This window comes from Musca autumnalis, unplaced genomic scaffold (genome assembly GCF_047663935.1).
Source record: "Musca autumnalis isolate F117 unplaced genomic scaffold, ASM4766393v1 scaffold_1, whole genome shotgun sequence".
Classification (NCBI taxonomy): Eukaryota; Metazoa; Arthropoda; class Insecta; order Diptera; family Muscidae; genus Musca; species Musca autumnalis.
In genome coordinates, this window is record NW_027411644.1 from 317,875,489 (window position 1) to 317,898,535 (window position 23,047).

General features: G+C 34.6%; 1 protein-coding gene across 20 annotated transcripts in view; it reads left to right on the forward strand.

The window, feature by feature from the left end:
- LOC141389991 (sodium/iodide cotransporter) overlaps positions 1–23,047 on the forward strand; it is a 459,732-nt gene that overhangs the window by 102,195 nt on the left and 334,490 nt on the right. For all 20 annotated transcript variants that reach the window (XM_073962363.1, XM_073962374.1, XM_073962368.1 and 17 more), the window contains one exon: positions 1,095–1,150. The gene's annotated coding sequence lies outside the window, so the exon portion shown is untranslated. The remainder of the gene's footprint in view (positions 1–1,094; positions 1,151–23,047) is intronic.

Genomic DNA, 23,047 nt, shown 5'->3' on the forward strand with positions numbered 1-23,047 from the left:
AGCGTAATGTGCCAGACATATTAGCTCATTTCCATTAGGCGATTCATTAGCAGTAAAACTATTAAAGAAATACAAATAAAACAATTGGTATGAAAGGCGGCAGAAAGCAAATAAGCTTAGCAGCCATAACATCCCGAACTAATTTAAAAATCAGACCTAACAATTATGAAACACATGATTGCATGAACAGAATCTAACAATACCGGCATGTGACTAAATTCTAGCAAATGAATGCTACTATAGATTTAAATATAAACATAGATTCTTTTTTATTTTTTATTCAATCGACATATGAGCACATGAACGAATAAAGAACAAAGTATAACAAAAAAACTGTACAAATAATTCATCATTAAATCATTCATTTGATGGTGAATAGAACTGTAGCCAAGAATCCTAATGACATTGACAATGAAAATGCAATGAATGGCCAAGAATTGTATATATGTATGTAAATTGTTAAAAATGCTTTGTCTTAGTCATATAGTATAAGACATTCATGGTGGGATAGGATACATGCAAGGGGTAGTTCACCCACGCCTTTTGCGATTGATGGCTTTGTGACGAAATATTGAAGAACTATAAGATTTTTCTTGTTTATTCATTGTTTACGGTTTTATCATCATACGACAATCTTTAATACGAAATTATATACGACATTTAATAATGAACATTTAAATCGAAATTTAAAAATACTCAATTTATTATACACGTTTTTGAAAATCCTTTAATAGCTAAAATACGTCACATTACCCCATTATTTTAAACAAAATATGATTCAAATTTATACATCTGTTTACTTGATATTGATGGCAAACAAATAACCGTTTATTAACTATAAACAGATATTAATTAACTCCATGTGGAATACATTGTATTCATGTGTGGAATACATTGTATTATTTGGCCCATTAATTAATTGAGGCGGGAATATTGTTTTTATTGTTAATATTTGATAAATGAAAGTATTTTTAAACATACCATATTATTCAACATTTAACGCGTGCCACAAATTTGTGTCATAACTCAATATTTATAAACACTTGCAATTGTACACGCTTTTAATTGTGGAAAATTTTCATTTTTATTTCCAGACGTTTTTGATTGTTATTAAATATCGTGGATTAACCCTTAATTGGTATAATTGAATGTAAGTATGAATAAATGTATTAATTCGTCATTTCTAAGCTGTGTCATTTTTTTAAAGAATCTAAAACTGAAATAAAAACAAAAAAGCTGAAAAGATTGATTTGACATTTTCAGATTATATATCACCGTCTGACAGATTGTATACATAGGATAACATAATTTTTATACCCAGCACCACATTGTGGTAAGGGGTATTACGTCTTTGTGCATTTGTATGTAACATGGAAAAGGAAAGGAGATAGACTCATAGTTCCTTTTGGGATATATGTACTTAGAATCACTTTCTGAGTCGATTTATGCATGTCCGTCCATGTGTCCATGTAGTTTTGTTCGCAACGTACAGGTCGCATTTATTATCCGATTCAGCTGAAAATTGGGGTACATCATTTATTAACCATAGTAAGAACGCTATTGCTTTTGGTAAAAACTGGTTTAGATTTGGATACAGCTCCCATATACATGTATATTCAACCGATTTGTGGCATTTGGTCCACAAATCACGCTATGTGTGTCCAATTTTGAAGAAATTTGCAAAGTGTGACGGAATTTGCGCTATAAAAAGTTTGCCAAATTATATTGAAATCGGTATAGCTCCCATATATATGTTCACCCGATTTCATGTATTTGGTGAACCAAACAACCAAATTCTGCCCAATTTTGATGAAATTTGGAAAATGTCACCAGATTCAAAGTAGACATAAATGTGCCAAATAATATTAACATCGGTTCAGATTTCGATATAACTCCCATATAAATGTTCGTCCGATTTGAGGTATTTGGTGCACCAAACACGTAAATTCTGTCCAATTTCGATGAAATTTGGAAAATTTCACCGAATTCGGACTAAAAGTAAGTTTGCCTAATTGTATTGAAATCGGTTCAGATTTGGATATAGCTCCCATATATATTTTCGACCGAATTCGGACTAGAAATATGTTTGCCAAATTATATTGGAATTGGTTTAGATTTTAATATAGCTCCGATATATATGTTCGCCCGATTTGAGGTATATGGTGTACCAAACTCGCCTATGTAGGTCCAATTTTGATGAAATTTGAAATGTGTGAAGGAATTTGCTTTAAGGTTTGGTGCACCAAACACCCAAATTCTGTCCAATTTTGATGAAATTTGGAAAATATCGCCGAATTTAAACTAGAAATAAGTGTGCCAAATTATACTAAAATCGGTTCAGATTTTGATATAGCTCCCATATATATGTTCGCCCGATTTTATATATTTGTTGCACCAAACACAAAATTGGACAGACATATTTATGAAATTTGGAAAATGTGACGCAACCTTGTCTAGAAAAAATCTCCAAATTATATTGAAATCGTGTAGGTATCATATAGTCGGATCCTTTTCTTATTGGTTTTAATATCACGTTGATGTGGAGCTATAGCATCAGAAATGAGGGTTCCAAAGTAATTGATTTTCCATGCGATTATCAAGTAAATACACACCACCTCTGACAAAATAAAAAGATCAGGAAGAACAATTCTCCTTTTCAGTCGCTAAGATGTTCTCTAGAGGGCAGACTACTTACTTACTTAGTGTGCCCTCTAGAGAACATTTGTCATATTAGCCTCTCTATATGTTACTTTGCTTTTCCAACTTGGAACACCGTGTTTTTCGATCTCACATTCCACTTGTTTCCTCCATCAAAGTTTACATCGGAAAGTAACCAAAGTAGGCGGGGCAAGTTTCGGACATTTCAAGTTTTTTCGAAATATTCGTGTTAATATATTATGGAATGCGTGCATTTTAGGAATATAGTGTCTTTGGCAACTTTACAGAGGAGGATGTGGGCAATATTTTTGTTAAAAATTTTAACCCTCATGCTGTTCATCAAAGGACTCTTTTTGTTCTTTTTCCGAAAATCTTTCAAAAGCTCCTTTAAAATGTGATCATATCGAATGCAAATATTCAACGAAATTGTTCGTCATAAAATTTTACTATAGGTCTCTGAGTACACCAAATCTGTAAATCTTATCTAATCGCCACGAATCTCTAAAAATTAAAAACACGTTTTAGGGTTAAAGTCGGACTTCATCTGAGTTTATTCCAATTTGTCCCACAAAACATAATTTTAGAGAAATGACGCCAATGACAAAAACATTTTTCGTCAAATTTCACTATGGGTCACCAAAGAAATGAAATGTATATTTACATTATATATCATGAAAATATTAGTAGCAATTTTGTTGAAAAAAAAAACATGAACATATTTCCGAATTTTTTTCAATGAAATTTGTTTCCTTCTTTTTTCGAGTTGATACATGAAAGTAATATGAAACTTGGTTCCACGTGAAAAGTGTCAAAAGATGAGAAATTCTACACAAAATTTCACTATGAGATTTAGAATAAACCATATATCTACGTATACTATTTCCTTAAGAAAATAATATTACAAATTTATATATATTTTGATGAAATTATTTGTTTTAATTTTGGACTGTTAATTTTAAGTAAAATTTAAATTTCTAGGGTTAATTCCCTAAGAGCCACCGAAACAGGAGTTACTGCCATCATTGTATTATATTGGATATTGTGGGCCGAATTTAAACGACTTTTAGCGGGTTCATCATCACTCATTCTTATGACATGGCCTAGACAAGCAATCGTTGTATCTCCATACGTTTAGCTATGTGATGTCGTTGTATATCAGATACAGCTCGTGGTTTTTACGACGTCGATACTCACCGTCAACGCAGATTGGCCCATAGATCTTTCGAAGTGTTTTTGTCTTATCTTCTATATCTCAACAATTGTAAAACATAGGAACAAAACATAAAGGCAAAAGAAAATTTTCACAGCTATAATATTTTCTTTAGACCCACTTCGATAGGACATTTGACGGCAATTTATTTAAAAATTCCTCCATAATTTTTTTTTAGCTTATCTATGAACTTCATGTTCCAGAATGTGCAAAAATTTCGCAGGCGCAACCACTTTTCACTCGAATCTAGTTAAAGCACATCGCGTTTTATAAGCAGGCGATGAAGTTAGTGCAATGTCCCGATTTGAACTTCTATGTCTCAAAAATGGTAAAACCTAGTAAAAATCATAACTGTCAATCATGCAGACAATTTCCACAGCTACCACATTTTCCTTAGCCCCATTTCGATAGAAATTCACTGAAAGAAAAATGTTTCATTGATTTTGAACCAACGCACAGTGGATCCACTTGTGTGGAGAAAATGCCCAAAAATATTTAGAATGTAAAAGCCAATGCGCCGGTTACAGCTTTGTGCTGCTGCGAAGAGTGTTTTAAGAAACCACGATCGTAAGTTGTCAATGTTGCCAGATGTTGTACCAAAATGTGGACATTCATTTTTTTATTTTTGGCCAATGGGTGGATCCACTGAGCAACGTAGAGTTTCATTGAATAAATGAAAAGTTTCATTAAATAACAATGTTGAGCTTCTCCATTATTCCAATGACATGTTCTCAATTATGCAATGATAATTCTTTATTAAATCAATAAAGTAGTTAGAAGTTACAATTATATTATTTCTATGAAATTTTCACATTAATACTATGAAAAAATAATGAAAGTTATTTTATGAAACTCAATGAAACCTCTTTATTATTACAATGAAGTTTTAGGTTGCTTCAAAATCAATGACAAATTTCATTGATGCAACTTAATTTACTTTCAGTGTTGCCGTTTTCAAGCAAAAACCTGAAAACCAAAAAAACTATAAATGTGAACTTTGGCCGTCATTTATTTCAAAATTACTCCAGAGATTTTTTTAATTTTTTATCTATGAACATTGTAGTTTCAGAATCCACAAAAACTTTTCAGGTGTAGGCACCGTTCATTAACATTTATTTCAAGCGCACTTGCTGGTGTTGCTCATTGTGTTTATGGCGTTGCAGAAGTAGACGGAAATTATATGAACCAACTTCCACAGTTGGTCCTAGTTTTATGGACGCATTTCGCGTCAATACCATCAACTTCGTCATGTCGTCATGTGCCCGACACACTTTAGCAGATTCTCCTTCAACATTTTCAAAGTAACAGTTAATTCTTTTACGGATCGACCCATGATGTCTAAATCGTCAGCATAAGCAAGTAACATGTGGATATTGGTGTAAATTTTGTCACTTCTTTTGACGGTTGCATCTCGTATAACCATTTCCAGGATGTTGTAGAGATCACACGAAAGACTGTATCCCTGCCTGAAACCTCTTTCGGTATTAAACTGTTCGGAGAGGTTTTTTTCCTACTTTAACTAAGGACCGAGTATCAGTTAGAGTCATCTTACAAACCCAAATGAGTTTTCGGGAATACCAAATTCAGATTTGGAATAACTTTGAACGTAAGTGGCTGTCGAAGGCTTATCTATAATCGACAAAAATGGTAAGTGTAGGTCTTCATCTCTTGGGTTTTTTCGAGGATTTGCCGCAGGAAAAATATCTGGTCAATGGTGGGTTTGCCAGATCCAAAGTCGCATAGATATGGTCCAATTGTTTCGTTGACCATAGGCTTTAGTCGTTCGCACAATATCCCTGACACTATCTTATACGCAATAGGGAACAGACTTATGTCCCCATTATCTCCTTTCATCTTATCTCCTTTCTTTCGGGCAGCACACATGATGCTCAGATTGTAATAGACGGGTACGCCTTCTAGTTGATGGATACATCTTATCAGAGTCTCCGGTTTTAAACAGCTCGGCTGGTAATCCCCTGCTGCCTCATTATTCTTCAGCCGGTTTATTGCTGTCTTTACCTCATCTTGGCCATATCATGAACACACTACTGTAGGATGTTCCTGTACCAAAGCCATCAGTTTGATGTTTCACTCTTAGGTAGAATGTTTGTTCTTCTTTTTGGCTCTTGTACATCTTGATTTTTCACAGTCCCACTTTCCCATTTCTCTCTATTCCCTGCGGAAAAGACGTTTCTCCTCTCTCATTTTCTTCCGATACCTCTCTCGTGAGCTACACGTTGAATCTGATTGTAAAGTAGCCCTATATGAAATATTTTTTCTTCGGTAGCAAGCTGCACGGCACTCCTGGTCATACCCAGGGTTATTTGGTGGAGGTCTCTTGTATCAAGTATGGATTTTACGGCTGCATGTGGGAGTGGGCAATACTTTGTCACTGTGCTGACAAATTATCGGGACGAGAAGTGCCTTGAAGAAGTAATTGGGTCAAATGAGTAGAATATGCTGTGGCTATCTATTGTGAGTACAGCTTACCGATGTCAAAAATTCCGTGCTGTGTATGTTTGTACTTTATTTGTAGACAGCGGAGTCCTATGCAAATGCATATATGGTTAGGGTGGTCGTAGAGAAAATCTGATTAGACAGAAACTCGTTTTATCACAAAATAAAACGAATTAGACCCAGAAATGTTTGCATATTTTTTGCATATCGTGCATATTTTGACATATTTGCATAAAATGAGCATATGCAAAACCATATGCAAAAATATATACAAGAATTAGTGATCTAAAAATCCCACCGAAATGGCTGAAATGTGGTATTAAGTCTTCGTTAGGGGTATGCAACTTTACACCTGAAATTTGTCCGCATGGGTCCACGTTTTCATATAGCCCCCATAGAATGGTACCTTCCAAAATTCCGATATTTTGAAGTTTGTGGCCTCACCATCACACTTAAATGGCTGACATTTTGTATAAAGTCTTCGTTGGGAGTATAAAACTTTCCATCTGAAATTGGTCAGCATAAGTCCACGTCTTCATCTATCCCCCAAAGAGTGGTACCTCCCGATTTTCGGTATTTTGAAAGTTGTAGCCTCAATATCCCATCGAAATGACTGAAATTTGGTATTTAGTCTTCGTTGGGGGTATAAAACGTTCCACCTGAAATTTGTCGGTATAGGTTCACGTCCTCATATCCCCCATAGAACGGCACATCCGGATTTCTGGTATTTTGACGTTGTGGCCGCAATATCCCTCCCAAATGACTGAAATGTTAAGTCTTCCTTGGGGATATAAAAGTTTCAACATGAAATTTCTCGATATAAGTAGGTCCACGTCTTAATATAGCCCCCATAGAACGATACCTCCCGATTTTCGGTATTTTGAAGGTTGAGGCAGTGGTTATACATTTCTCTATTTTATTGATCTGTGTGAAAAGAATTTTAAACAGAAAAAAATGTGCCTATTATTGAAATATTTATTGTATAAAAAAATATATAAAATGCATAAATTTTGCATATGCTAATATTTATGCAGTTTGCTCAAACTTAAATCAAGTTCTAATATGGGACTTATCGGTCAACACCTTTAGGTACCTCCCCCACAATTGTTCAAAACTTTTCACTAAAATGGTGCGCACTATAACTATCGAAGACAGTAACCGATTTGGTCCATACTTTTGACATGGTAATATTTCTACAGGACATAGGTCAGGTTGGAATATCCTAATCCATATTTTTTTAATTGTTCAAGTACACTTGCCAATGTGTAAGCTGCACCATCTCTGTACAGAGTGCGGGGTCGTCAACTTTAGAGGGGTATGTTTTTCTTTGATATTGATCATATGCATCAATTTGAGTTGTTTTCCCTTTGGATATTCGCAAATTAAGGACTGAGGCATTGTACAAAACCAACAGTCTTATTCATTTGCGATTGTTGTTACAGGGCGGACTTTGTATCTAAGCAAAAGTATTTGTTGTAAAATCTCGTAAAAGTCATTTTATTTGCAAAAAATAAAAAATGTTTAAGCATTATGTTTGACTAAAGTCTGCTGGCACTCCCCCCAAAAGTTTCAAAATTTGATTGAATTTACGATAATTTCATGCAGTCCTAAAATGTGGGTCCTCTCCGTGTCCCATAAAAATAGTAATTTTATTTATTTATATAAATAAAATTTTTAATGCCGCGATCAGACTGATGTTTTTGTTCTAGTTGATTGATATTCATAATTTACACTATATAATTATAATTTAACTAAGCAAATAAATGTATGCACCTTCTACCCCTACAAAATATTTTATAGGATTTAGTAATTTACATACGAATTCGTTGAAATGGTCCCAACACACACATGTATGTACGTATAATTGCATGTCTTAGATAAATTTTCGTTTATAAAATCATGACTTCCATGACAAATATTTAATTCCACAAAATATACATCATTAAATATTTTTGGGTAACCAGAACAAATTCAATGCATGTTTTTACAAAAAAAAAAACACACACACACAAAAGAAGAACGAAAAAGAACGCCCTCGTATTTGCATTGTGACACACATCAGTGATTGACAGGCATGTCAAGCCACTTGGTATCGAAATTCACAATTTGGATATCACAACTAGGTTAACGAACTTAAAAATAACAAAATGTTGCATATGCAACGAAACGAATCGGGTGTCAGTTGCTTAGATACTATAACAAAATTGTGGTTTATAGAAAAGAGTAAACATAGAAACAATTTATATGTGAATGAAAAAAGTGCATATTTTATAATATCCAACATTGCAATTAATAGAGAAGGTGGTTATATTTATTAATAAAAATATATATCAAATAAAAATTAGGCCTGCTGAAAAAAACACATTTTTAGGTAGTGGTTGAATTTCTCAGCGTTGTGATTGATGCCTTCATATTTTTTATATTTGAGTCATGCTTAATTTCCAATAATTTCATACTCGGCAATATAATGTATGTATGTATGTCTCATATCACAAAAGTAACGAAGTATAAGACTGCACTCTGTGATATAAGAGAAGTCTGCCCTTAATCGTTCTGGGATAGTGGAAATAATTTTTTAACTACTCGTGTAGTTAACAAGAATATTATAAGATAAGATATTATGTATACACTTAAATGTCTCCTTATTTTTTAATTTATACTTAATACGTATTCAATCCCACGTTGCTTTGCTAATTTTTAGTGAAAAAATTATTTGCTGACGATTTTTCCAATTGCTTTTGGGCAATTAGTTTCCAGTCATTTGAATTATTTAATTGTTTATTTTGTCATTTGACACGAATAACAATTATTTGATCATAAAACTACACGTGAATTGTGATTCTTGTTGGTGTTTAATTTAATTTTTTGTTTGTTTTTTTTTTCAGTTTAGAATTTAAAACCTTAACAATATTTCCAACTATTTGATGTAATTTAAATAATTATTGTCACTTTGAATGACGGGTAAAAACGTGTCTGTTTGGTTAAGCGGAAATATGAGGGAGTTATTATTTTAAGATAAATAATAATAATAATCCTATGAGTGATTGAACGAACAAACGGTGTGGTTTTTTGTAACAAATAGAGTTATTTTTAGAAAAATAAATACAGTCGAACTTCTCTTTAACGCAGCAGTTGGGGACCGACGAAATACTACGTCATACAGAAAATTACGTTACAGAGAAAGCGGAGCAAAATCGCAAACCAGTCATTCTAAAGCAATGAAATGAAACGATGCATAGTAGTCTTTGGAAACTTAACATATTTTGAATCAAATTTTATTCTAAGAGCGTTGATAAAGGAGTTTTGCTTTTCTTTTGTAGCGTGAACTTCATTGATGAATGTGTTGTGTTTCACATTTGTTGTGTAAACTAAAATTAGTAACGTTTTTCAAAAATTCGTTATAGAGAGATTATTTCGTGTGAGAATTTCCACTTGTGCATTGAAAAAACGTCGTTGTAGAGAAATATTCGTTATAGGGAAGTTCACTGTGGAGGGGTTAAAATAGGTGAAAATGTGTAGAGAAAAAGTTGTGTTTTCAACTTTTATTCGTTATAGAGAAGTTCGTTAAAGAGCAGTTCGACTGTAAATAGTAAAGCAATTTAGATCTTCCCACAAGTTTCGAAATAAAAGAATTCACTCGTCAACAGTCAACAATGAAATTAAAACAAAGGTTATAGTCGGACGGGGCCGACCATGTGATACCCTACACCACTGTCCCTGGGAATTAGCTTTCAGCAAATAAAAATTCCTTTATGGAACAAATAAGCTTATTGTAAGAAATATTTTTTTTCGATTCTGCCACTTTATCACATTAAGCTTGGGACCTACAGTTTATCGCCGAGTCCGAAGGGCGTGTCCTTTTAGAGAAGTTTTATATGGCTGAAATGCTCAGAAAATGTCGCCAACATTACTAAGGTGTATTTTGCCACCGTTGAAAGTTTGATGTTACCTCGCCGAGGAATCGAACAGACGACAATCTGTGTACAAGGCTGATGTGAAGTTGAAATATAGGTCCACTCTATGGAATAATATTAGAAACGAAGATACGAAATGATTTTTTTGCTGTGGGCATATCAAATGTCTCCGAAGTCTATTCTTTAAAAATTAAAAAAAGGTTTTTAAAATATCTAAATAGGGTGCAACCGTAGTGCAATGGTATGCACAACCGCTTTCACGCTGAATGCCCGGTTTCAGTTTCTAGGCCAGGCCACATGAAATTTTCAACGGTGACAAAATACCTCTCAGTAATAATGGTGACATTTTCTTAGTATTTCAGCCATGAAAAATGTCTCTACATGCGGTGCCTTAGGACACGTCGTTTGGACTCGGCGATAAACAGTAGGTCCCTAATCATAGAGCTATTATGAATCGGGGTGAACTCATTCATATTAGAGAAACCTCCCTTGTCCATACTGGGATGTTTGTGGAACAATTATGTATATCATTATACATTTCTAATAAAAGTTCCAAAATTGGAAATTGACATTGGTAGCCTCTTCTGACACATCTATAAATTATTCAAAGAAAATGTTCCTTTTTGGAATACACCTAATATAAATAAATATATAAGCCGCTGCAAATATACCCAATTACAATGAAATTTGCCATATCTGGCCGTGAATTTTCGACAGACGGACATTGCTCCAATTTTATTGAACAAATGCAAATGCAATACACAAATTTTCAAAGGGAAACATTGTGAGTTTATTGATGATCTATCGTCCAAAAAAGTGCACTTGTACCATACATATTGTTTGGAAATGCACGAGATTTTGTGCTTTTTAGGGTATTTCGAAAATAGTTCATTGTGGATATATATTCTTCTTTGTGATATATTCTTACCTTAGTTAAAATTTCGAGGTGATCGGACCATGTTTGCGACCTACAGAGCAACTACAAAATCGGATAATCGGATTATATATTTGGTCCATTTCACCCGCTAAATATTTCACGATCATCATTAATAACAATAGTTGCCTATTCTGGTCTGAAATCCCATTAAAGCCCACTGTGCATTTTTTTCTATTTTTTTATGATAAATATATAATATATAATAATAAATATGTACTCTTAGCTTCAAAAGGAAGGAAATACACATTTTGGACAAAGGTATTAAGGAAAAATTGTATTGCCAAATTTTAAAAAATTCAGAAAAAATAGTAATCGTCCGAACCCCATGACCACATAGGACTTAAAATTTTTGTAAATGAACGTAGTTTAATACAAAAAAATTTAAAGAAAATCGAAGGAGTCGAACATCTTTATAAATTGATTTTAAATATTAAATCGCGAAAATAGCATCCAACCCCACTGTTCACTTCTTTTGCTATTTTTTATTTAATAGCTGTCAAAACGACAAAACATACAAAAAAAGATTTTTTGAAATTGGACCAATATTAAAGAAGTTAAGAGTATTTCTTTGTATGTAGTTTTTACTGAATTTGACTTTTTCAAGGTGCGATATCTCTGGAACCGTTAGTCAAAAAAAAAGAAAAAAAAGCGAAAATAGCATCCAACCCACCCCACTGTTCACTTTTTTTTTTTTTTGCTATTTTTTATTTAATAGCTGACAAAACAACAAAACATACAAAAAAATATTTTTTGAAATTGGACCTATATTAATGAAGTTATGAGTATTTCTTTGCATGTAGTTTTTACAGAATTTGACTTTTTCAAGGCGCGATATCTCTGGAACCGTTAGTCAAAAAATCTGAAAATATACTAAAATGTTTTGCTAATCAGCAGCATCACCACAGCAAAAAATAAAGGAAATCAAAAACCTCATCTTAAAAAAGTGTCCGATTTCACTCAGAAATCCCCATACATATTTATAAGTTCATAAATAACTTCTAATAAACCTCCATCCACCAACGAAAATGGGATTTTGGAGTTGATTTAGCCATGTCTGTCCGTCAGTCTGTCTGTTGAAATCACGATACAGCTGGCAATTTTTGAGATAGAGCTTTGCAATTTAGTATTGAAGTTAGTATTACTCTTAGGACGTTTGGCATTGAAAATGGGCTATATCGGTCCACTTTTTGATATAGCCCCAATAGAACAGTACCTCCCGATTTCCGGTATGTTGAGGATTTTAGCTTCATTATAACACCGAAATGGCTGACATTCGGTATTAAGTCTTTGTTGAGTCTACAAAACTTTTCACCTGAATGTTTTCGGTAAAGGTCCACGATTTCTTATAGTCCCCATAGAACGGTAGCTCCCAATTTTCGGTATTTTGAAGGTTTTAGCCTCAATAACACGCTAATTTGAAATTTGGTACTTAGTCTTTCACCTGAAATTTGTCGGTATAGGTCGGTTTTCATATAGCCCCCATAGAACATATAGCCCCCATAGAACAGTACCTCCCGATTTTCTGTATTTTGATGGTTGTGGTCTCAATATACCACAGAAATGGCTGAAATTTGGTATTTAGTCTTCGATGAAGCTTTAAAACTTTCCACCTGATAGTTGTCGGTATAAGTCCACACCTACATGTAGCCCCAATAGAACGATTCCTACCGATTTTCGATATTTTGAAGGTCTTAGCCTCATTAACATACCGAAATAGCTCAAATTTGGTATTTAGTCTTCCACCTGAAATTTTTAGGTATAGGTCCTTGGTTTCATATAACCCCATAAAACAGTACCTCCCGATATACGGTATTTTGAAGGCTGTGGTCTCAATGACCCACCGAAATGCCTGAAATTTTGTTTTTAGTCTTCGTTGGTTATATAAAACTTTCCACCTGATATTTCTCGGCATAGGTCTACGCCTTCATATAACACATAGAACGGTACCTCCCGATTTTCGGTAAATAGCTGAAATTTAGTATTTAGTATTTAGTCTTCTTCCCGATTTTCGACATGTATTTTAAAGATTGTGCCTCAGTACCCCACCGAAACGGCTGAAATTTGGTTTTTAGGCTTCGTTGCGGGTATACAAATTTCCAAATGAAATTTTTCTTTATTACTTCACGTCTTCATATAGCCCCCGTCCCTCCACATTTTCGGAATTTTGAAGATGTTGTCTTCAAAATCCCACCGAAATGGTTTAAATTTGGTATTTAGTCTTTGTTAGGGGCATACAACTTTCCACGTGAAAATTTTCGGTATAGGCCCACATCTTCATATTTCCCCCACGGAACGGTAACCTCCGATTTTCCGTGTTTTGAAAGCTTCAGCCACATTATTCAATCGGAATACTTAAAATTTGAAATTTAGTCTTCGTTAAAGATACAAAACAACCCTTGCAAAAAAATCAGACAGATGGAAGTCCCAGAGAGGAAGAACACTATTGCTTTTGGTGATGGTCGGATTATATTCATGGGTCGGAATTGTGAGAAACTTATGTGGAGAAACGTTACTATCTTATGCGAATATCTCCGTTTCTAGTAGGGGTTTGCCAAAAGGAAACACCGTCAATTGAAGAAGAAAAGATCATCTTTACATAATGGAAAATAGGTTGGTGTACATCCCACATTTCCTTTCTTTATTTTAATTGTATTGACAAATATGTATTCCAGGTTTGGTTGGGTGCATTTCAACAGAAGTGAATATAAAGAAACGCTAGGATATTCCAATTTGTTAGATTTTATTAATTATTTCAGTTCAGTTAGTATTACGTCAATTGGTATGAAAGTATTTCCATAAAAGAAATGTTTATCAGTTAAAAGTTTTTAAACCCGTCCCGACTATAGCATTTCCTCCCTTGTTATATAGACGAAATCAGTTTCAGACTATTAGGACATGTCCGTCCGACAGTCTGGCTGGTTGGAGCGAATGAAAACTCTTAAATGGAGTAACTCAGTGGATCCAAATTTGGTAAATTCAAAATTCAAAAATTATCGGACATGTTCGGATACCTCCCACACAAAATTTCAACATTTCGCTTAAGTCAGTTTCACGGTTGTCTAAAATGTTTACAGGTGGTCCTGTTTTCCGCGATATTATGTTTCTCGTGAGCAACACCGTGCTTCCCCCGGACATAATGGCTGGTGGGAGAATTAAATGAAGAGGAAATAAATCCTCAAATAAGACAAAACACAACATCAACACTTTTGCACTTTAATCCAAATCAATTTTATTAACAAAAACATTGATTCGGAACGTCCAATATTGTTAAGAGAAATACCCGAAAAGCATCGATATTTTTGTCGACAATTTTTGGGGAAAAGAATAGCGGTTGTGAAACCGATATTGGTAAAGGCTCAGGGTATATCTCTGACGCAAAGCCGACTGATACTTTCTTATTTGTTTTGAACGATTATTTTCAGTAAGTTAGCTACCAAAATAAATCTGTGGGTAGGACTTACCAATAGGCACAGCGCTGTTAACATATATCGACCATACTGTCAATTTTCGTATATAACGAAAATATATTTAAAGAATTTCACATTGGATAGACTGACATAACCTAAATACACTTTCATGACCGCCTGAAAATAAAATGTGTGCGTTTTCAAATTAATTTATGAAAAACTATTTTTATTAATTTATTAGGATTTTAAAAGTTTAATAAAGTTGAATAAAATTTTAATTAAAACTTGAAACTTTTAAACTTCAAATTATTTCTCTGACAAATTAATAAAATATCAACAAATTTATTAAAATCTAAAGTTTTGTTTTGCAGAGTGAAAAATCGTTATGATGAAAAAGTATGATTGCCTTCGTGTATGTGTGTACGTTTAAAGTAAACCTTACATGCATACATATAGATGTTTATTATAACCGATTTGAATTGTGTTCCTATCTCTTTTAAGGCAACTTAAACATATCCAAGTCCAACAATGCCACAATATGGTACTAAAAACAGAAAATCAATTAATGTACTTTAAATTTGGTTTCTATGAATGAGAATTTTGACAAGTGTGGTGAATACAACACACACGCACACACAAGTGGTAAAAAGTTTTTTATAAATAGTTTCTAGTAGGATAGTAAACGAAAGAAATATTGTTTTCAAAATTTTTAACTTTTAATAATAAAAGAGGACCCACGTCACTCAAAATGAGCGGTACGAAGCAATTAAGTTTCCCTGATACAATAATTATTTATATTTATGTTCATATAATTAGTTACCGAATTCAGGGGTATCCATGACAGGGAGAATATAAAGCTAATGTCGAAAAATAGAACTCCTTTTGTGAGTTAACGATCACACCAGTATATGGGGAAAAGTAGCAGGAGTCTACTAAAGCTATATCGACTAAAGTAATAAGGTTACCCTTTTCTATTTCATTCAAAAACTCGGTTTGTCGGAGTCCAAAACATTTATCTCCAAATTCATTGCAGTATTGAAATGGAATAATAATCCAGACATTCTATACAAAATAGAGTTAACAAGTTCAAAACTTTTTCGCACTTATGTATTTAATGTTGCTTTCTAAGCTTATTTCTATTCTTCATATTTGTAAATCTACAAATTTATTTCAATGTCAAAATCAATAAAAAGGTGTCAACATTTAAAATGGAATTCTCTGACATGAAGTCGAACTACATATTGCACAACATAAAAGCGAGCGTCAAACTAGAATGCAACAGGAATTTCCACATTTCCTTTCGAAATGTGAAGAGGTGCTACAAATAAGTTTTGTGTTTATTTGGAAATATCTGCGTTCAGGATGTTTTCTATTGAAAATTTACCATTTCGTTTTTTTTTATTTTTTTATATTTTCAGCTGCGATAAACTGTGTAAACTTCAAAGTATATTGTATTTCAGTTACAAATATTCATATGCAAATTTATGTGTAAACATTTGTTTATATAAAATTGAAATTGAAAAGCTGCAAACAAAAACTTTTCCATGTATCAAATATACAAAGGACGGGTGTTTGCAGTATGTGAACCCTTCTATTTGGATGCATGAACTGCATGAGTAATTCTTTGATTTTGCTTCTTTTGTTGTTATTGTTGTCTAAATTTCCCCAATTTCATTCTACATTTGTCAGGATCCATGGAAAGTGATAATTGGAGTCATGTCACTAGGCAATAGGACAAAAAAACGGAAGGAATACAAAATGTGATCGGGAATTGGTGATAAATTATTACGAATTTGAAGTTAATAATAAGGTACAAAATTGACGGTTCTAAGATTGATAGGAAAAACAGACAGACCTAGTCTGGTATATTAGCAAGCGTATTTTACTTATTCACATGCATTATATAGGCAACTCTCTTATTATGTAGACAAATCGTCTTTTGTCCAGTCCACCTCAAAATGCTAACTAGTTCCATGTCCCAACTATCATATAGATACATACATACTCATACATATATTACAATATATTTATGTATTGAGGTACAACTGAGTGTATCAATATTTGTGTTGTATTTCTTTCTTCTACAGTAGTAAATTTGTTTATACCGTGTTTCAATTTACGATCCATATGAGAGCGAAAAAATAAATAAACAACCACAATTTATATTTTCAAATGTAAAGGGTCCATTAAATAGGAATCGAGGGAATTTTCACAAGCTTATTACAACACAATGTAGTTCTATACACCCCTATTTCTGCATAGTTACTTTAAGTTCAAATGTATATGTTTTACCCTCAGTCTTTAGACTTGCGAGAGTATAGGGGTTTCAGTCTAATGATGCTATTTCTGATGGGGGTCGTCTAAGCGTATTACCAATCCATGTCCCCTTTGTCCTACGTATTTCAATGGATAATGTCATTTGCCATAACGATTCATTTGATATACAGTTGGGCCAGTATATGCGTAATATTTGCCTGAGGCAGCGGTTCAGAAAGGATTGTAACTTTTGTTGCGTTGCTTTTATAAAGCTCCATCCGTATAGTAAGACAGACTTGACGCTGCTGTTAAATACTTTTAGTTTCGTTTTCTTGGATATTGTATTGGATCTACATATTTTGTGTAATTTCATAAATGCTGATCTCGCCGTGTTGATACGATCATTTATGTCTGTCGCCGAACCGCCATCACTAGATATTTTACATCCAAGGTAATTGAATGAAGTTACATCTTCAATAGTTGTATCATTGATCGTCATTGGCCTTATGATTACTGAACAGATACACATTGGTTTCGTCTTGGTGAAATTTATTCGCAAGCCAACCTTATTGGCGTTTTCGGATAATTGCATAAGTTTTTCTTCCATATCTGAGTATTTGTGTGTCAATAGACAGATCCCAGCAAAATTTGAAGGAAGGGGTTCTTTGCGATGACGTGATTTTATGTCAGCTTTTGCATTGGTTCAAAGGAAGTCGTGAAAGATCCGATCTTTTCATTAGGATTTGAACCAATGCAAAGGAAGTCGTGAAAGATCCGATCTTTTCATCAGCATTTGTACCCATTCCATCGTTCCAATAGAGATGGTGTTCGCGTTTTTATTTACACACCTGTTTATTTTCATTTTGGTATGTTCCAGTACTGCAAAAATCTACTAATTTCTACTATTTTTTTCCGATGACATAAAGGAAAAATGGTTATCGTAGTAAAAACAAGTAAAAAAGTATCAGTCGGCTTTGCCGACAGAGATATACCCTCAGCCTGTGTATATTGAAACAATTTTTTTCCAAAAAACGCATGTATTTAGGGAGTTTTAAAAATGTTGGGCGTTTGAACTGACAAAAATGTTGATTAGGATTTAATATCAAAAGTTTTGCGGAGGAGATACTAAAAAGAATGGATCTCCAGCCACTACATATGGTACCATAGGGGTTTTTTAGAACTTCAGGGATGTTTGCTCAAGAAGTATGAACTTGCCCCTGAAACAACTTTTACCATCGCAATTGAGGCAGCAATGCAAGTTGCTTCAACAAAAATCAAAGTGATTCGAAAGCAGGTCTTAAAGTGAACATGTATCCGAAATTTTGTGTGGGAGGTACCGGATGGAGTGGACAAATATAGTCCATATTTGAACCTGATCTATATCTGGTAGATATATTAGGATGTGTAAAGTATGGACCAATTCGGCCACTCTCTTCAAGAGTTATTGTACGCACAATTTTTCCGAACATTTTTGAACTTTTGTGGGGGAGGTACCTGAAGGAGTGGACCGATATGGCTTATCTTCGAACTTAAACTATGTTTGGACAAAATATTACTAACGCCAAACTTTGGACCGAATCGGCAGACCTGTTCGAGAGTTATTTTGCCCTCCAACCTCCTCACACGGTGTCATATGGGTTTTTTTGCAACTTTCAGGCTATTTTCTCAGGAAGTATGGACTTGCCCCTGATGAAACTTATACCGTCGTATGAAGGGCAGTGAATACAAGTAGCTAAAGCAAAAATCAAAGCGATTCGAGAGATGGTCCTAAACCGAACTTTTCCCAATTTTTGTGTGGGAGGTACCCGACGGAGTGGACCGATTGAGTCCATATTAAAACCTGATCTAAGTCTGGTACACGCTCCACGATGGGCAAAGTATGGACCAAATCGGTTACTCCCTTCAAGAGTTATCGTGCGCACAAATTTTCCGAACATTTCCGAACTTTTGTGGGGGAGGTACCGGAAGGAGTGGACCGATATAGCTCATCTTCGAACTTAAACTAAGTTTGGGCAAAATATTACGAAAGCCAAAATTTGAACCGAATCGGTTCATCCGTTCGAGAGTTATCGTGCGCTCCAGCCAGCCAGACAGACAGACAGACAGACGGACGGACATTGCTCAATCGACTCCAAATTGTCTGAAACACATTTCGTCCAAACATACTTGGGGTCTAAAACCATTATTTCGATGAGGCACATTTTGCCCGTATGAAAGTGTATATACCCTTCATAGCCTAAAGGCTGAGGGTATAAAAATACTTAGAGGAGTACATTTGGAGTCCATGTCGGTATTTGAACTGGTGGTGGGAAGATAACAGAAAAAACCTTTTGTAAGATGAAAGAATATCAGTTGCGGAGAACGGAGGAAGTAATTTTTTGCGTTGCAGCGGTGGTGATTACATTGCAATTTTGGATGTAAACTTTTTGCTGATCAATTAATTGTCGTTATTTCGTGAATTCGTTTGAATTAATAAAGAGTTTTGTTTGTCCATATTTCAATAGAGCATTTCTATTTTCCAAACAAGACATGAAAATGTCATGCCAAGGGGTTGGTGAAAATGACATGTCAAAGCATTGGTTAAAGTGACATGTCAAAGAATGGGTGAAAATGACGTTCAATGCATTGGTTAAAATAACATGCCAAAGCATTGGTGAAAATGACATGTCAATGCATTGGTTAAAATGACATGTTTAGGATCCAAAAAAGAACGTCATCTTTTGGGGGTCAATTATGAGTGAAAATGACAAAAAGATGACGTGCCAGATCAACTCATGATTTTGCATCGAAGATTTTACTGGGATGCCATCAGCGTAATCAATATCACCAAGAAAACTGTTTAAGTTCCAACATGTGAGTTTGTTTCTTCCAATACCCAGTCCAAGAGTATGATGAATAGCGTGGGTGATAATACAATGTGTTTTTGTTTTGTTTTTGTTAATCAGATAGCATCACGAGAGACGGTGTCGAATGCCCGTTCAAAATCAATAAAGAGCATATAAAGAGGTTAGTTGTCTATCAATTATAATACGCAAGGTATTGATATGGTCTACGCACAGAGTAGCCATAATTTCGCCGATGGGGTTCAGCAATGTTATACCTCTCCAATTAGATCGTCTTTTTTGGGAATGGTAATAACAGTGCCTTCTTTCAGTCATTTGGGATGTTGTTGTTAAGCCAAGCATTTCGTATAAGTGGTGTCAGGAATTCCGATATTGTATTGGACCAATACTTTAAAAGCTCCGCCGTAATGGTATCTGAGCCAGCCGACTTACAATTTTTCATATTTTCCATTATAGATAGAATTTCTCTTAATGTTGGTGGATCAGTTGAAATAGCTCTCCTCGGGTTGATTCTGGTAATTAATATATGTATCAGTTGCATATTGAGTTGGGTGCCACCGTGGTGCAATGGTATGCACACCCGCCTTGCACGCTAAAGGTCGTGGGTTCGATTCCCCGGCCAGTCAACATCAAACACTTTTCAACGGTGGCAAAATACACCTCAGTAATGTTGGCGACATTTTCTGAGTATTTCAGCCTTGTACAACCTTGTACAAACAGTAGGCCCCATATCATTGAGCTAATATGAATCGGGGTGCACTCATTGATATGAGAGAAGTCTCCCCTGTCCCGCATGGGATGTTTGTTGAACAATTATATATATCAGTTGCATATACGATTCTGTTAGTTGTCTGTGATTGTGATGTAAAATAATCACACCACCGAAATAGTTGTTCTTCAGTAGTCGTAATATCTGAACCATAATTGGCCTTCAAGATAGCCGTACCTCTAATATTATTACCGCACTGTTGTTTAATGTCAGTGTACACGCCCCTTAAATTGTCAGTATTCGATGCTTGTTCGGCTTCATTTGCTATTTCCTTAAGGTAACTCTCACGTTCATTGTGGATCATATATGCCGGTTTTGAATTTCATTCCATGTTGCAGCTCCAATCCATGATTTCATGTTTTTCGATTTAATACCTAGAACAGTTTTTGCGGATAGTTTGCAAGCTTATTTCACGCATTGCCAACTGTTCTGGGAGTTTGCATTAAGATGTGAATGTAGGCTTTGTTTGTATGCTGTCACTACAGCTGGATCCTTGAGCCGTGCTGTATTATATTTCTCATTCCTTTTAATTGAGCTATTTATTGCTACTGGTCTCAATCATAATGTTGCTATTACGAGATTGTGATCACTATCGATATCGGCCCCTCGCCTAGATCTGAACCTACGAACTGTTCACTAATCAAGAAGTGCTCAATTGGTTTCTCGTATTATGTCCCGGTGATTCCCACGTATATTTGTGGATATTTTTGTGCGGGAATTTAGTCCCACCGATAAAAAAAATCGATGGCGTGAGCAGAAGTCGACCAGTCTTTCTCCATTATTGTTTCGCACGTCTCCAAGGCCGTGTTTCCCATGACCAACTGCAGGTTATCGTTGTTTGTTCCTACTTTTGCATTGAAGTCGCCCATGCAAATTTTTATATCCCCCGTAGGCAGGAAATTCGTAATTGAATCGAGTTCATTGTAGAAGTCATATTTAATGTCATTTTCATCCGGTTCTGTCGATTCGTAGCACTGTACGATGCATATATTTCTGAATTTTCATTGAAATGTGATGATTCTATCTGATACCACTTTGTGTTCAATCAATGCCCTCCGAGCATTAGGGGAAATAAAATACCGAAAATCGGGAGCTACGTTCTAGGGGACTATATCAAAACGTGAACCCACATTGGCAAATTTATTTGGGAAAGTTTTGTAGCGCAAAGAAGACCATATACTAAATTTCTGCCATTGCACTATAGGCCAAACAGTCCATTTTACTGGCCAAAATCCGATTTCGCACTTTGTATTTTCTCTTATTTTGTGTTAACCTCTTGTAAGACACACTTCACACATAATAAAAAATTGTTTTTGTATAAGAAATTATACCAAGTATCTTCAAAACTTTTTAACCAAATAAAAACCAATCAAAAAAATAGGCAGTATCGCACTATAACTGCGACCTCTTGCGTGATTATGGTTACACTACACACAATTAACACTGTGAGATCACTGTATATAATAGACTGTAACTCTGTTATCTGATCACGTACAGTAACATAATTGACATCGATGGATAAGTCAAAAGATATAACTCACGTGGGCGAAATGTGTCTTTCATGAATAAGGATATAGTCATTATACTAAAAATTGTCCCAATTTTCACACAACATTGTGATCGATTAAATTGCAAGCTTCTTCTTTAAAATTTCGTGCCGATCAGACTAACATTGCGACCTACAGAGCCGTTACAAAATCGGACAAATAATTTGTTTAAGTTTTTTTTTGTTATGATTTTACGTTGTTTCAATTTTCTTCGCAAAGCTTAAAATGCTATTTTTACTTAAACTAAATACTTTTTTTCAACTTTAACATTTTTGGCCAATAAAATGCCCTGTTAAACCTTAAAAACGCCGAAAATTAAGAGGGAGCTATATCAAATCGTGGATCTATATAAACTATATTTGGTAAAAATATTTTTAGCTTTTGCATGGGCCAAAACGTTCAAGAAATAAAGAACCAAAAGGTCACAGTGGCATTTAAAGTAGATTTAGCCCTGTGTATTTCAAAATATTTATATATACATATATATCTGTTAACTCCTTCAGGTACCACACACACAAATTTTAATTTTTTTTTTCGCAAAAGTTCAGTTTAATGCATGTTCTGTTCTGGGATTACACTGAAAATTAAGCCCTTGATAGCGTTTTATTGTGCTACACCAATATTTTGGAAAGGCTTGGTTTGGCTAAGATAGTTTTGGCTCATTTACGAGGGGATCTAGAAAATTTGGTGTCCTAATAATGAAAACGCGAATATTTATCATCAAAAATGATTTTATTGTTTTGTAAAGTATTCTCCAACATGATTTATACATTTTTTTCATGCACTCAAACCAATTGTTGAAGCACTTTTTCCACCCCGAATGAGACACATCCAGAACATGGTTTTTGAACGCATCAATAGCATCTGCTGGCGACGAAAATCGTTTACCACGCCTTTTTCTTGATGTTCTGGATACAGATTAAGCCACTGGGTTTCAAGTCAGGGCTGTAGTGGATGATTCATAAATTTCGCGTTTTGTCGGGTCATGGTGCACAATGATTCGTCTTCTCTTGTTCGTTTCTCCAACTTCTCAGGAGACTTCAGGCAAA